Genomic DNA, 13,533 nt, shown 5'->3' on the forward strand with positions numbered 1-13,533 from the left:
AACCCCTTCCTGATATATTGGATGGTAATTGTCTAAACAGTCTTCCTGATGAAGTTTTTGGGGGTGACAGCAGGGTTCATGGGGTCCAGAGCTGATAACCAAGAAAGAATTCTTGAAGACATCTTTGGTACAAAAAGGTGATTTTATTAAAGCACAGGGACAGAAAGAGCTGCCCTGGGACCATGAGAAGAGATTGGTTATACACTGTGGAGTTGGGTGGGGTAAAGTCCAGGGGAAGTTTCCAGTGAGATTTTCATATGTTAAAGAAGGCTCACAGGATACTGGAGGCTTAAGCTCAGGTTGTTTTTCCCTCTAGAAAAGCATTAGCATTAAGACAGTAGGAGTTCCTGGAGAACATTTGTCTCTGCCTGCCTCAAGTATTTGTTAATGGGCTGCAGGTTATAAGGAAATTTAATTTTATCTGCCATTTCCTTCTGCCTTTGTTTCCCACATCACTCCTCCAGGGGCGCCTGGATGGCTCAATCAGTTGAGTGTCCCATTTTAGCTCAAGTCACGATCTCACAGTTCATGAGTTTGAGCCCCACATCAGGCTCACTGCTGTCAGTACAGAACCTGCTTCAGATTCTCTGTCCTCCTCTCTCTCTGCCCTTCCCTGCTTGTGTTCTCTCTCTCGAAAATAAATAAAACATCTAAAACCAAACCAAAACAAACAGTCCTTCTCTGAATAAACCCAGGTTTCTAGAGGAAACACAGGCCACTCCTAACAAAGGGGACGCTGACTCTCTCTCACTGCTCCTTCTAACAGATCCAGGTTACTCCAGCTGTATGTGAGGGCTTCTCCCTCATTCATTTCCCTAGTTAATGGCTATGAGAATTGGAGTCTACTGTTTCTGGTTAGTCTACCTTGGGATGGGGACTTTAAGGAATATTCCCAAGCAGCTGCCGAGGCTCCGTGTTTTGGCCAAGTTCCCCGTCTTCTCTGGCCAGACATGGACTGCCTAATTCCACTTCTTGGTGGAAAAAAAAGTATGTCTTTTCATCTGTCCAAGCTAATGAGCTCTAGAACCAGGAGACCTCTTTCTCGGCCCTCTGGACTTTCATCTGCCTCCAGCCTCCCTGGGGGCACCTCACCTCTTCTGCCTCCCTCTCCCCTTCCTCCTGTTTCTGCATCACCTTGGGCAGGGCCTGCATAACTGGCTTCTGTAGCATCCTTGGTGCCTCCAGCATCACTGGCTCCTCCTCCTCTCCTCACTGTCCAAGACCAAAGAGCACCCCTCCCTGGACTTAAACCACCCACTTCAGATTTCCTCAGCAGTGCCCCAGGCAAAACTTGACAATGGGGAACAAACTGACTCTTAAAAGATCCAGGTGGAACATATTTGGTATTTAAAGTAATTTGTTTGTTGGTTTAATTCAGATGGACAGGTCTGTCTTTAGAGTTATCAGCATTAAATGTGAAACTTATTCTAACTAGGTTTACTGAAGGTCAAATAAACTCATGTTATCTCTGTTGCAATTTGTCGGCAAAAAGATGATGGCTAATTTTGTCAGTCTCAAAGTTTTCATGGGTAATTGTTAAGATAGCTTTCAAAGTCTTTGGTAACTTGAAACTTTAAAGTTTTTGTTTGGATGATAAATTAGATTGATTTCGTTGGACATCTAGGCCTTTTCCAAATGAGACAAAATACTAAAGCATTGATTACTGAATGTAGGTTTTCACTCTCCCTTCTCATTGCAGAGAAACTAAGAATATTTGGGTCTGTTGGAAAACATGCTTTGTGGTTAATAATAGATTCATAAACTTGCCATGTAAAGAATCCTGGTGTAACAGCTCACAATTAGTTTTCACTGGAGACTAAGGTTTCTAAGAGTAAAAATTCCTCTGCTAAATGTAGTTAAGACTGATGGAAAGAAGAGAAGTAACGCTGAATAAAAAAGTTGTAGAAAGCTTATGAAGGGAAATCTTTGGAAAGGAATTTAATATGTGGTCAGGACTATAGTTGAAGTGAATGGATTTTATTTAAAGTATATTTATTTGTTTTGCGAAAGAGAGAGAGAGAGAGAGAGCATGAATGAGCTGAGGAGGGGCAGAAAGAGAGAAAATTTCAAGCAGGGTCTGCACTGTCAGCGTAGGGCCCAGTGCAGGGCTGGATGTGGGGCTCGAACTCATGAACGGTGAGATCATGACCTGAGTCAAAATCAAGAGTTGGATGTTTAACCAACTGAGCCACCCAGGCACCCTGAAATGAATGGATTTTAAAAGCACATGGGTATGAGATTGAAAGGACGGGCCTATGCCTGCCGACTCCATCTTGTTCTGTGTCCTTCACCTAGACCATGCCTCCTCCCCTTGAGTAACCTCCTGCTCACCTGCCTAACAGGACTCGGACCCTTCCCCAGCCAATCGGCTGAGGCCACAGCCATTACCTCACCAACTGCCCCTAGACCCCTATAAAACCTTTGTGCTTTTGAAACTCGCTCTCTCTCCCCAGTATCTCACTGCAGCGTCGGTGCAGGTAGGGGATTGAGCTCGAGCTAGCTTGAATAAAGGCTCTTTTGCTTTTGCATCGGACTTGGCTCCCTGGCGGTGTTTGGGGATCACGAATTCTGGGCACAACAAGATTAAAATGCTGCTTTTCTCTCTGTTAAAAAAAGTTTTGGATTGCTGGTTTGCTCTTGATAAGAAAATATAAACAAAGGTTTTTTTTCTCTTTTGTTTGCCTGGAAAACCAGTTTCTTTGTTTTGTCTTGATCAGATCTTTGATTACTTAGTTAAAATGTCTCAGTATGAAAGGTGCTAAGTTTTGCTAACCACTATTTAACCCTACATATTTGCCTTTGGAATCTCTTGTTGCACGTTGGTTAAATAAAGAAGTTTTAAGTTTTATGATGATCTGTAATCCTATTCAGGCATGTGCTCTGTAACTTTGAGGTCTTTAAACAAACTTCCCCAAGATTTAAATGTAAATGAAGACTTTATGACCAATTAGGCTTGTTTATTTGGTATAAGTTATTTGGAAAGCATTGTCAACAAATAATTAGCCTTAGATTGTATTGCTTAAGTAAATGCTATAGCTGTTCAAGTATATATATATCTAATTCCTAAAGCTTTAAGGCATTTTCGTAATAAAATTATCACTTAACATTGCAATTACTGAAGTGTTAACTGTCACAGAAATAACCAGTCTTAGTCTTGATTTGGCTATCTCTGGAAATGAGGGTAATTGTAGAGAAAAATTATGTTTCAATAACACATCTTTGTAGATATTATATTTTAATACTGCTTATTATATATAACTAGATCAGATCCTGAATTCTTCTGGTTTCCTCACATATTTGGCTATGACTCTCCAACTAAGGAGAGTCCTTCCATTCTCTTGACTTAATGTCACTAATAATTAAAACTGCCTTTTTCTTAAAAGTATTAAAAAACTGATGCTGGACAACTTGACGTAAACTTCAGAGAAATAGCTCATGTATAGACAATCTTCTTGCTTATTATTCTGTGGGTATAATCAAAAGAACCCATGGACATAGGATTATTTGAACAACTAGAAAATGGGAGAGTCCCCCCAATAATTGTATATGAAAAGTCTTTTCCCACTGTAGACCAATTAATAGATAAAGAATATAGTGCTTTATTAAATTACTCACTTGAGGCTGGGTTAATTCATAAATCTCTAAATGATATGCAAAATCATATCCCCTCTAAACTTGATCTAACAGTTATTAGCAACCTACAGCCTATAAACCCAAGAGAAATTGTTTATTTAAAGAATTGGAAGTCTAATACAGCAGGGGATTTAATTCCAAATGAAAAGGCCCCTATCAAGTCACATTATGTACTCCCATAACCATAACATTAGAAGGATATTCCTCATGGACTCATATCAAGAATTAAATCTGTACCTTCCGCAAAGGAATCCAGTGTGCCAGCTAACGTACCTTCTTATTCCTAAGAACCCATGGAAAACCTCAAACTTCTCTTCAGGTGAAAATGATGGTTGTTATGTGGTTTTGGAATGGTAGTGGGGTCCAGAGCCGCCAGCCAAGAAAGAATTCTTGAGCTGTCTTTGATGCAAAAAGATGATTTTATTAAAGCACGGGGACAAGATGGCTGGGCAGAAAGAGTTGCACTGGGGTTGTGAGGAGTGACTGGTTATATACTATGGTTTTGGGAGGTGGGTAAGGAAAGAAGGTTTCCAAAAGGACTGTAATATGCTAAACAGGACTCACAAGATACTGGAGGCCTTACTATTGTTGACCTAAAGTTATTTTAACCCTCTAGCAAAACATTAACATTAAGACAGTAGGGAGTTCCTGGAGAAACATTTTACTCTGCCAGCCTCAAGTTATTTGTCAATGGGCTGCAGGTTATAAAGAGATTTAATTTTACCTATCTACATTTTCTTTTGTCTTTGTTCCCCACATCACTGTGCTGTTAGGGCTCCAGGAAACAGTCTATAGGTTTCTGGAGATTGCCTTTTCCTTGTAATTCACTGAGACATTTGTAAACTGATGGAGACTCCTGTCCGGCATGACTGTGATCTCCATCAGTTAACCATTTGTTTTTCCCTTTCCTCTGTTCTTGGGTAGCCAGGAGTGCCTGAGGAATGCACACATATCCCACCTGGGGGTGTTTACCAGTTGGGTTGTTAGCTTGTACGTTACTCCAGGCTTGCCTTTGGCTCCCTCACCAGCTGTACCTTTCTTTTTTCATTCTCCTTTCCCCTGTTTATACTGACAATTCATCCTTACAATGGGCCATTCAAAAGGATCACCAGAAACATTTGAATTACAAAACAGAAAAGCCCTTCTGATTCCCGCTGCCTGTTCCCACTCCAAACGAGGATGCTTCAAGCCTGACACCTAGAAATCTCACTGGTAGCATTTGAGACCCAAACACTGGGTTTATAATTTGCTCCAACTATTAACCTATGTATTTTTTATTTTGTTTCTATAAAAGTGCCTCTTGTTAATTACCTGATTGCTTGCTAAACCAAACAGGGTATCTGATGGCTAACACCATTAAGGTCTCAAAGGCCTCTCAAAGTAGCATTACGTGTTTTAACTGCCGCACAAGGTGGAAAATGTGCTATCTTAAAAACAGAAGGGTGTATGTATCCCAGATAACACAAAAATGTAACAGGATTGCTAAAAGGCATGGATACTGAAATTGGTGCTTTACACGATCTCCCGCTTTCCTTTAGTGATTGTTAAGCTCATGGACTGGAAGAAAATTTTGGCCAACTGTCAAAGGTCATTTATTCAGGCTTCTCTTTCTCTTAATAATAGTAACGTTATTTCGTGGTCTTTTCTGCTGTCTCCCTGCCTGGTGACAAGACTCCTTCACTGTCATAACTTCTAGCTGACAGATCATCCTTTCTACTCGAGGAGGTTCGTATATGTCGTCTACCTTGGGCTGGCTGCCTCTGCCTTCGGTAACTCCTGTATGTAAATTCCACAACACACCAATGTTGACCCATAGGTAGGGACCTCTCTATGCCCTATCCAGCAGGAAGAAGTTACAGAAAAGAAGACCTTCCACCTTCAGCAACCTTAAACACTTAAGGGTCAAAACTGTTCTGGAGGGAATGATGTGGAGAACAAAGAGACAAAAGGACATGTAGATAAAACTACACTTCCTTATAACCTGCAGCCCATTGACAAATACTTGAGGCATGCAGACTATGACATTCCTCCAGGAACTCCCAATTATTTTAACGTTAGTGCCTTGCTAGAGGGAAAAACAAGCTTACCTTGACAATGGCTAGGCCTCCACATCCAGGGATTCTTCTGTAGCACATGAAAATCCTACAGGGAACTTCCTTTGTCTTTACCTGTCCCAACTCCCAAGTATATAGTCAATTGCTTCGCACAATCCCAGTGCAGCTCTTTCTGCCCAGGGGTCCTGTCCTTGTGCTTTAATAAAACCACCTTTTTGCACCGAAAATGTCTCAAGCATTCTTTCTTGGCCATTGGCTCATGGACCCAAACTTCAAACCACATCAAAGGCACTCGAGACCCTGTGGGCTCAAGAGAAATAACCGTGGCCTTCCTACTTGTCTCATTTTGTCTGCCTGCCTGAACATGCAGGTTGTCAGTTCTTTGTTCTGGCTATCTTTGGGGGTGATTCTGGATCTTGGGAAGGTAATACCCTTTGCACCCTCTTTGGCAACCTGTCTTCCAGACAGTGGGTACTTATTTATTGAATACTGTCATATTCAAATACTGAAATATTTACTGTTTGTCTTGACTGAAAATCAACAAGAATTAAAAAAAAAAAAAAAAAAAAAAGCTCTGTAGTCATTGGAAGCTGATATTCAGAGCCTGATAGAAATTTTTTTTTAATGTTTATTTATTTTTGAGAGAGAGGGCAAGCGGGGAAGGCACAGAGGGAGAGAGAGGGAGACACAGAATCCAAAGCAGGCTCCAGGCTCCGAGCTGTCAACACAGAGCCTGATGTGGGGCTCAAACCCACCAACCATGAGATCATGACCTGAACTGAAGTCTAACGCTTAACTGACTGAGCCACCCAGAAGCCCCAGTAGAAATTTTTAAAAGCCTTTTCCCCTAAATTAAAATTAGAACTATGTACCTGGAGGGAAAGAAAGAAATTGATTATAATGTAGTCAGATGAATAGATCAACTTATGGTATTATTTAAATTGCAACTCAATTCCTCAAAGGATTAAAAATGTCCTTGTCTTACAAATCTTGGCAAAACTAGAGATACAATCCCAGAAATAATTCAAAGGCCTTCAACCTATACTTTTCACCAATCCCAAACCTCCCCCATTTGTCTCAAAAGTCTTGTAACCCCTCTGGGAACCCTTACCTAGATCATCCCCTAGTCCTAACACTGAAGAAAAAAAAAAAAAATACAAAAGGGAAAAAAGAGACCTTTTAAAAATACAGCATCCCTGCCCAAATTAGCCCACAGCTTCTATAAGGTTACTTGTCAAGGATAATACAAAACCTAAGTGTCTTCTCCACAGATATTAGCAGAAAAAAAAGCTTTAGCCATCTGAACAGATAACGTTAACTTACTCTGTCTGCCAGAAAAATAGTTTGGATCCAACTGTTGTTTTATAAACAAACTAGTGAGTTCTGCATCATTGTCCCGGTCTCGTGGCTAAAAAGGTGACAAAATAGCTATAAGCTTTTTGTGTGTGTCTGTCTGTATGTGGATGTGCGCTATTTTCTACCTCTGGATGGTATTGCCAAAATTAGCTTGTAAAAGAGCTCTGTTAATTAGCTTAAAGAAAGTTAAGCACTTGTATAAATTAAATTTTCAAAATTAGAATAGAGACCAACCCAAGTGAGTTTCAAATTCATGTGATCTGGATTAACCTTTAATAAATAAAAGCAAATTGAAGTTTGTTGGTTGAATTGACACTGGCGTGTTTTTAGAGTTGTCAGCATTATAATTCTTTTTCACGTGAAAATGTTGGGGTTCAGAGCTGCCGGCCAAGAAAGAATTCTTGAGATGTCTTCGGTACAAAAAGATGGTTTTATTAAAGCACATGGACAGGACCCTCGGGCAGAGAATGCTGCACTGGGGTTGTGACAGGCGACTGATTATATACCTTCAAGTTGGGAGGGGGTTAGGGATGGCATACACCTCCAAGATATTTTGGAAACAAGGTTTCCAGGGCCCTGAGGCGGCTAGCTATTGTTAGGAAAGGGTCGTTTGTTACTGTTTAGCAAAACCTCAGTCATGAGGCCCTTCAGATGTATATCAGGGGGCCATATGCTTGGAGTATGTCTGCCAACATACAGATTGGGGGTTTGAGATAAAGGAAGTTTCCAAAGGAATTTCTATATGTTTAAAGTAGACTATGGGGTGCCTGGTGGCTCAGTCGGTTAAGTGTCTGACTCTTGATTTTGGCTCAGGTCATGATCTCAAGATTCCTGAGATCAAGCTCCACAATGGGCTCTGAGCTGACAGCACAGAGCCTACCCGGGATTCTGTCTGCCCTTCTCTCTGCCCCACCCCTGCTCACTCGCTTTCTCCTTCTCTCTCTCTCTCAAAATAAATAAACTTAAAAAAATAATAATAAAGTAGACTCAGAGAATCCTGGGGGATCAGGCTAAGATTGCCTTTTGCCCTTAGCAAAGCTCCTCATGGAGGCAGCTGAACTTCTAGAGGAAGGTCCACTCTGCCTGTCTCAAGGACTTGTCAATGGGATGTAAATTGCAAGGAAATTTAATTTTTTTCTTTTGCCTTTGTTTCCCACCACATTACTTTTTATTCTACTTAGGTTTACCCAAAGTCAAACAAGCTCATGCTATCTCTGTTACAGAATTTGTCAGCAAGAAAGATAACTTACAGGTGATGGTTAATGTTATGCCCAGAATTCGTGATCCCCAAAGACCGCTAGGGAGCCGAGTCCTATGTAAAAGCAAAAGAGCCTTTATTCGAGCTAGCTCGAGCTCAATCCCCTACCTGCACCGACGCAGCAGAGAGATACCAGGGAGAGAGCGAGTTTCAAAAGGACAAAGGTTTTATTGGGGCCTAGGGGCAGTTGGTGAGGTAATGGCTGTGTCCTCAGCCGATTGGTTGGGGAAGGGTCGTGGCCTCAGCCGATTGGCTGGGGAAGGGTCGGAGTCCTGTTACGCAGGTCGCTGGGCGTGTTTTGATCAGGAAGTTTGAACGGGTGAGCGGGAGGTTACTCAAGGGGAGGAGGCGTGGTCTAGGTGACGGACACAGAACAAGATGGAGTCGGCCGGCGTAGGCCCGCCCTTTCAGTTAACTGTTTAATGTCTCATGAAATTTTCCTAACTAATCTGAGAATAATTACGGAGAATAAATGAATTAGATAAATATAAGTAAGATAAAAGTTTATAACAATTTTTCAGCAACTTTTGTGCCGCTTAAAAGTTTCTCCAAATAATTTTTTGGTAACTTTAAAAGCTTAGTTTTGCCAGGTTAAATTGCGTGATGGATAATCCTTAAATATTTAGGTTATTTCCAAAGATGATGAAATACTGCAACATTCCTAACCATGGGTTTATCTCCTTTTCACTTCCTGTTACAGAGAAACTCAATTAATAAGCATGTTTTCTGCCATGTTGAGAAATGTACTATAAGAAGGTCTTTCTTTCTAAAAATTGTGAAATGTATTCATAAATTTGCCAATATAAAGAAGGCTGGTATAACAGTTCACAATTGCTTACTTCTTAGCTTTCGTTAGTAATTAAGGTTTCTAAGAGTTAAAAATTCTAAAAAATATAATAAAACTACTAGAAATGATGAGAGAACCATCTTTGTATGGAGAGAGAATAAGATGTGTACTTTTTGGTAAGAAAAGTAGGAGCAATGGAGATGCATTTTTTGCTGAGGGAAAAGAGTAATTTTACCCTAAAGTGAGGTTGGTTGTTTTAAGAGGAAACACACAGGCAAAATCTGAATGGGAAAAAAAAAAAAAAAGTTGTAGAAAGTTCGTTGAAAAGGCATCTTTGGGAAAGAATTTTATGCATGGTTATCACTGACGAAGATTGTAATGAAGGAGCTCTTTTGGTTTTCTTGATATCAAAAGTACAGTGGTGCAAGATTAAAATTTCATTTTTCTCTGTTAGAATGACAAAATTTTCTTAGATTATTGGTCTGCCCTTAGTAAGAAATTGCTAACACAGATTTTTCTTCATTTTTAATGTAATCTGCCTAGAAAAACAAAGTTACCGTGTTTTGTCTTGATCAGGTCTTTGGGAATGAAAACTGAATCTTAATACTGAAAGAAGTTTTGGGGCGCCTATGTGGCTCAGCCAGTTAAGTGTCTGACTATTGACTTCTAATCAAGTCATGATCTTGTGTTCGTGAGTTCGAGCCCCGTATCAGACTCTGTGCTGATGGTGCGGAGCCTGCTTGGGCTTCTGACTCCCTCTCTCTGCTTCTCCCCAATTTGCTCTCTATGTATCTCTCAAAAAAATAAAAATAAAAAGTGAAGTTTTACTAACAACTATGTGACCTTCAGTATTTGCCTTTAGAATTTGCTTTTTGTAAAAAAAAGTTTTTTTTTTTTTAATGTTGATTTATTTTTGAGAGACAGAGAGAGATAGAGCACAAGTCAGGGAGGGGCAGAGAGAGAGGGAGACACAGAATTCGAAGCAGGCTCCAGGCTCTGAGCTGTCAGAGTAGAGCCCCATGCGGGGGTCAAACTCATGAACCATGAGATCATGACCTGAGCCAAAGTCAGATGCTTAACGAACTGAGCCACCCAGGAGCCCCTTGCCTTTAGAATGTTCTATTGTCACCTTGGCTAGAAAGTATTAAGTTTTGCAATGATCTGTGATCTTATTTAGGCATGTGCTTTAAAATCTTCTGATATTTTTAACAAAATTCCCCAAATTCAAGTTCTAAATGAAGTCTTTTTAACTAATTAGGCTTATGTATTTGCTATGTTAAATTACATGGAAAGCATTGTCAGATAAGTGAAGATAAACCTTTTTAGATTATACTGTATAGGTGAATGCTATTAATATCACTGTTCTAGAAATTACATGAAATTCCTAAATTTTTGATATGTTTGGTATAATGTTACCACTTGTTAATTCTAATTATTGAAGTGTTGTGTGTCACAGAAATTACCATATTTCCTTCTCATTTGCATTACAGTGAACTCTCATTGGATCTGTAACCATGACCATTTTTGAGTCTTTTGTCATTTGCAGTTACTGTCTTACCCTGATGGTCTTGCAAAGGTGTTCCGTTTTCAAGGAGATTCTTGGAAAAAACTTTGGACAAATACAGGCTTCTAATACCTTTAAGATCAGAAAACTAAATGGAGAATTTCTGAAACTAATGGTGCAACTAGATTCCAACAGAACAAGAATTAATGACAGGGGCTGAATGGACTGAGGAGGGTAGTTATAATTTCTGTGACTTTTGCTTGAAACCTTGCTGGTTCCCTAACATTTGCTCTTCTAGATTTTAGCAAATGTGTTCTCTTAAGCTATCTACGACTTACAGAAATTTGGTAAAATATTCCTTTGTAAACAAACATAAGACATTTCTCTTTTTCTCCCTACCTGATCCCTCTAGGATTTGAAAACTCAGTGAGTATTCTTACTTTCAGGGCAGTTATAATTATTTGCATAAATTCAGTAAGAATCTGTTCTCTTCACTGATGGTGGGAATGCAAACTGGTGCAGCCACTCTGGAAAACAGTTTGGAGTTTCCTCAGAAAGTTAAAGATAGAGCTACCGTATGTAATAATGAAAGATAGAGCTACCATATATAACAATGAGATAGTAATCAGAAGGGAGCCAACTGGACAGCCCCAAATTAGTTTTTTTTCCTTCTTCTCTTCTTTATCTAACTGTGTTAACCCAGCAATTGCACTACTAGGTATTTACCCAAAGGATAAAAAAATACTGATTCAAAGGGGCAGCATTATCAGCAATAGCCAAACTATGGAAAGAGCCCAAATGTCCACTGACTGATGAATGGATAAAGAAGATGTGGTATATATATATATTATATATATATATATATATAATATATATATATATATACACACACACATACAGTGGAGTATTACTTGGCAATCAAAAAGAATGGAATCTTGCCATTTGCAATGACGTGAATGGAACTAGAGTATATTATGCTAAGTGAAAGAAGTCACTCAGAGAAAGACAAATATATGATTTCACTCATACATGGATTTTAAGAAACAAAACAGATGAACACAGGTGAAGGAAAGGAAAAAAATCAAATAAGATAAAAACAGAGAGGGAAGCAAACCATGAGAGCCTCTTAAATACAGAGAACAAACTGAGGGCTGCTGGAGGAGAGGTGCTAAATGGGCGATGGGCATTAAGGAGGGCACTTGTTGGGATGAGCACTGGATGTTAGATGTAAGTGATGAATCACTAAATTCTACTCCTAAAACAAATGCTACATTGTATGTTAACTAACTTGTATTTAAATAAAATCTTGGAAGAAAAATAAAGAATCTGTTCTCCTTGTAACATGACTCCATTAGCAACATTGGTCATATTACCAAGACTTTGGAATGTCATTAAAATTATTTTTGTTTAATACTTATTTTTGAGAGAGAGAGAGAGAAAGACAAAGCATGAGTGGGGGAGGGGCAGAGAGAGAGAGGAGACAGAATCCAAAGCAGGCTCCAGGCTCTGAGCTGTCAGCACAGAGCCTAACACGGGCTTGAACTCACCACCCATGAGATCATGATCTGAGCCGAAGTCCGATGCTCAACCGACTGAGCCACCCAGGTACTCCTGGAATGTCATATTTGAGAGAGGCATGCATAGACTCAGATATGACCATACAGCTTTAAGGAACTGAGGTTGACTTTATGAAGCATGAAGCCCATAGAATCCCTTCAAAAAATCTGCCTGATACTTTGCCTATAGGGTTTCTGGGAGTCTCACCAGATAAGTAAAGAAGGTCACCTCCTGGCAGGCTCAAGAACCTCAGGATATTTGGGGGGACCTCGGGAAGAGTCACCCAAATCTATAGGTATTGCAGGTGAGTCTGATGGCAAATATTTGGCTTGACTTATTATCCTTGAGAGTCTGTTCAAAGTTCAATCTGAAATTCTTTATGAAAAGTTCTAGCAAAGCCAATTTAGAAGAACCTATATGGTCAATCACTATTCTTGCTGTGCTTAAGTAAATAATCAGGCCAAGTTTGTTGAAACCAGACTTACAAACAAAGTAGTCTTATTTTGGCTATCTTTGGTAGTAATGAGGGTGATTTTATTTTTTTATTTTATTTTTTTTTATTTTTAATTGAAACCTTTTTTTTTAATTTTTATTTTTATTTATTTTTCAATATATGAAATTTATTGTCAAATTGGTTTCCATACAACACCCAGTGCTCATCCCAAAAGGGGCCCTCCTCAATACCCATCACCCCCCCTCCCCTCCCCCCCACCCCCCCTCAACCCTCAGTTTGTTCTCAGTTTTTAAAAGTCTCTTATACTTTGGCTCTCTCCCACTCTAACCTCTTTTTTTTTTTTTTTTGTTTCCTTCCCCTCCTCCATGGGTTTCTGTTAAGTTTCTCAGGACCCACATAAGAGTGAAACCATATGGTATCTGTCTTTCTCTGTATGGCTTATTTCACTTAGCATCACACTCTCCAGTTCCATCCACGTTGCTACAAAGGGCCATATTTCATTCTTTCTCGTTGCCGTGTAGTACTCCATTGTGTATATAAACCACAATTTCTTTATCCATTCATCAGTTGTTGGACATTTAGGCTCTTTCCATAATTTGGCTATTGTTGAGAGTGCTGCTATAAACATTGGGATACAAGTGCCCCTATGCATCAGTACTCCTGTATCCCTTGGGTAAATTCCTAGCAGTGCTATTGCTGGGTCATAGGATAGGTCTATTTTTAATTTTCTGAGGAACCTCCACACTGCTTTCCAGAGTGGCTGCACCAATTTGCATTCCCACCAACAGTGCAAGAGGGTTCCCGTTTCTCCACATCCTCTCCAGCATCCATAGTCTCCTGATTTGTTCATTTTGGCCACTCTGACTGGCATGAGGTGATATCTGAGTGTGGTTTTGATTTGTATTTCCCTGATGAGGAGCGACGTTGAGC

This window comes from Panthera onca, chromosome B2, assembly GCF_046562875.1.
Source record: "Panthera onca isolate mPanOnc1 chromosome B2, mPanOnc1 haplotype 2, whole genome shotgun sequence".
NCBI lineage: Eukaryota > Metazoa > Chordata > Mammalia > Carnivora > Felidae > Panthera > Panthera onca.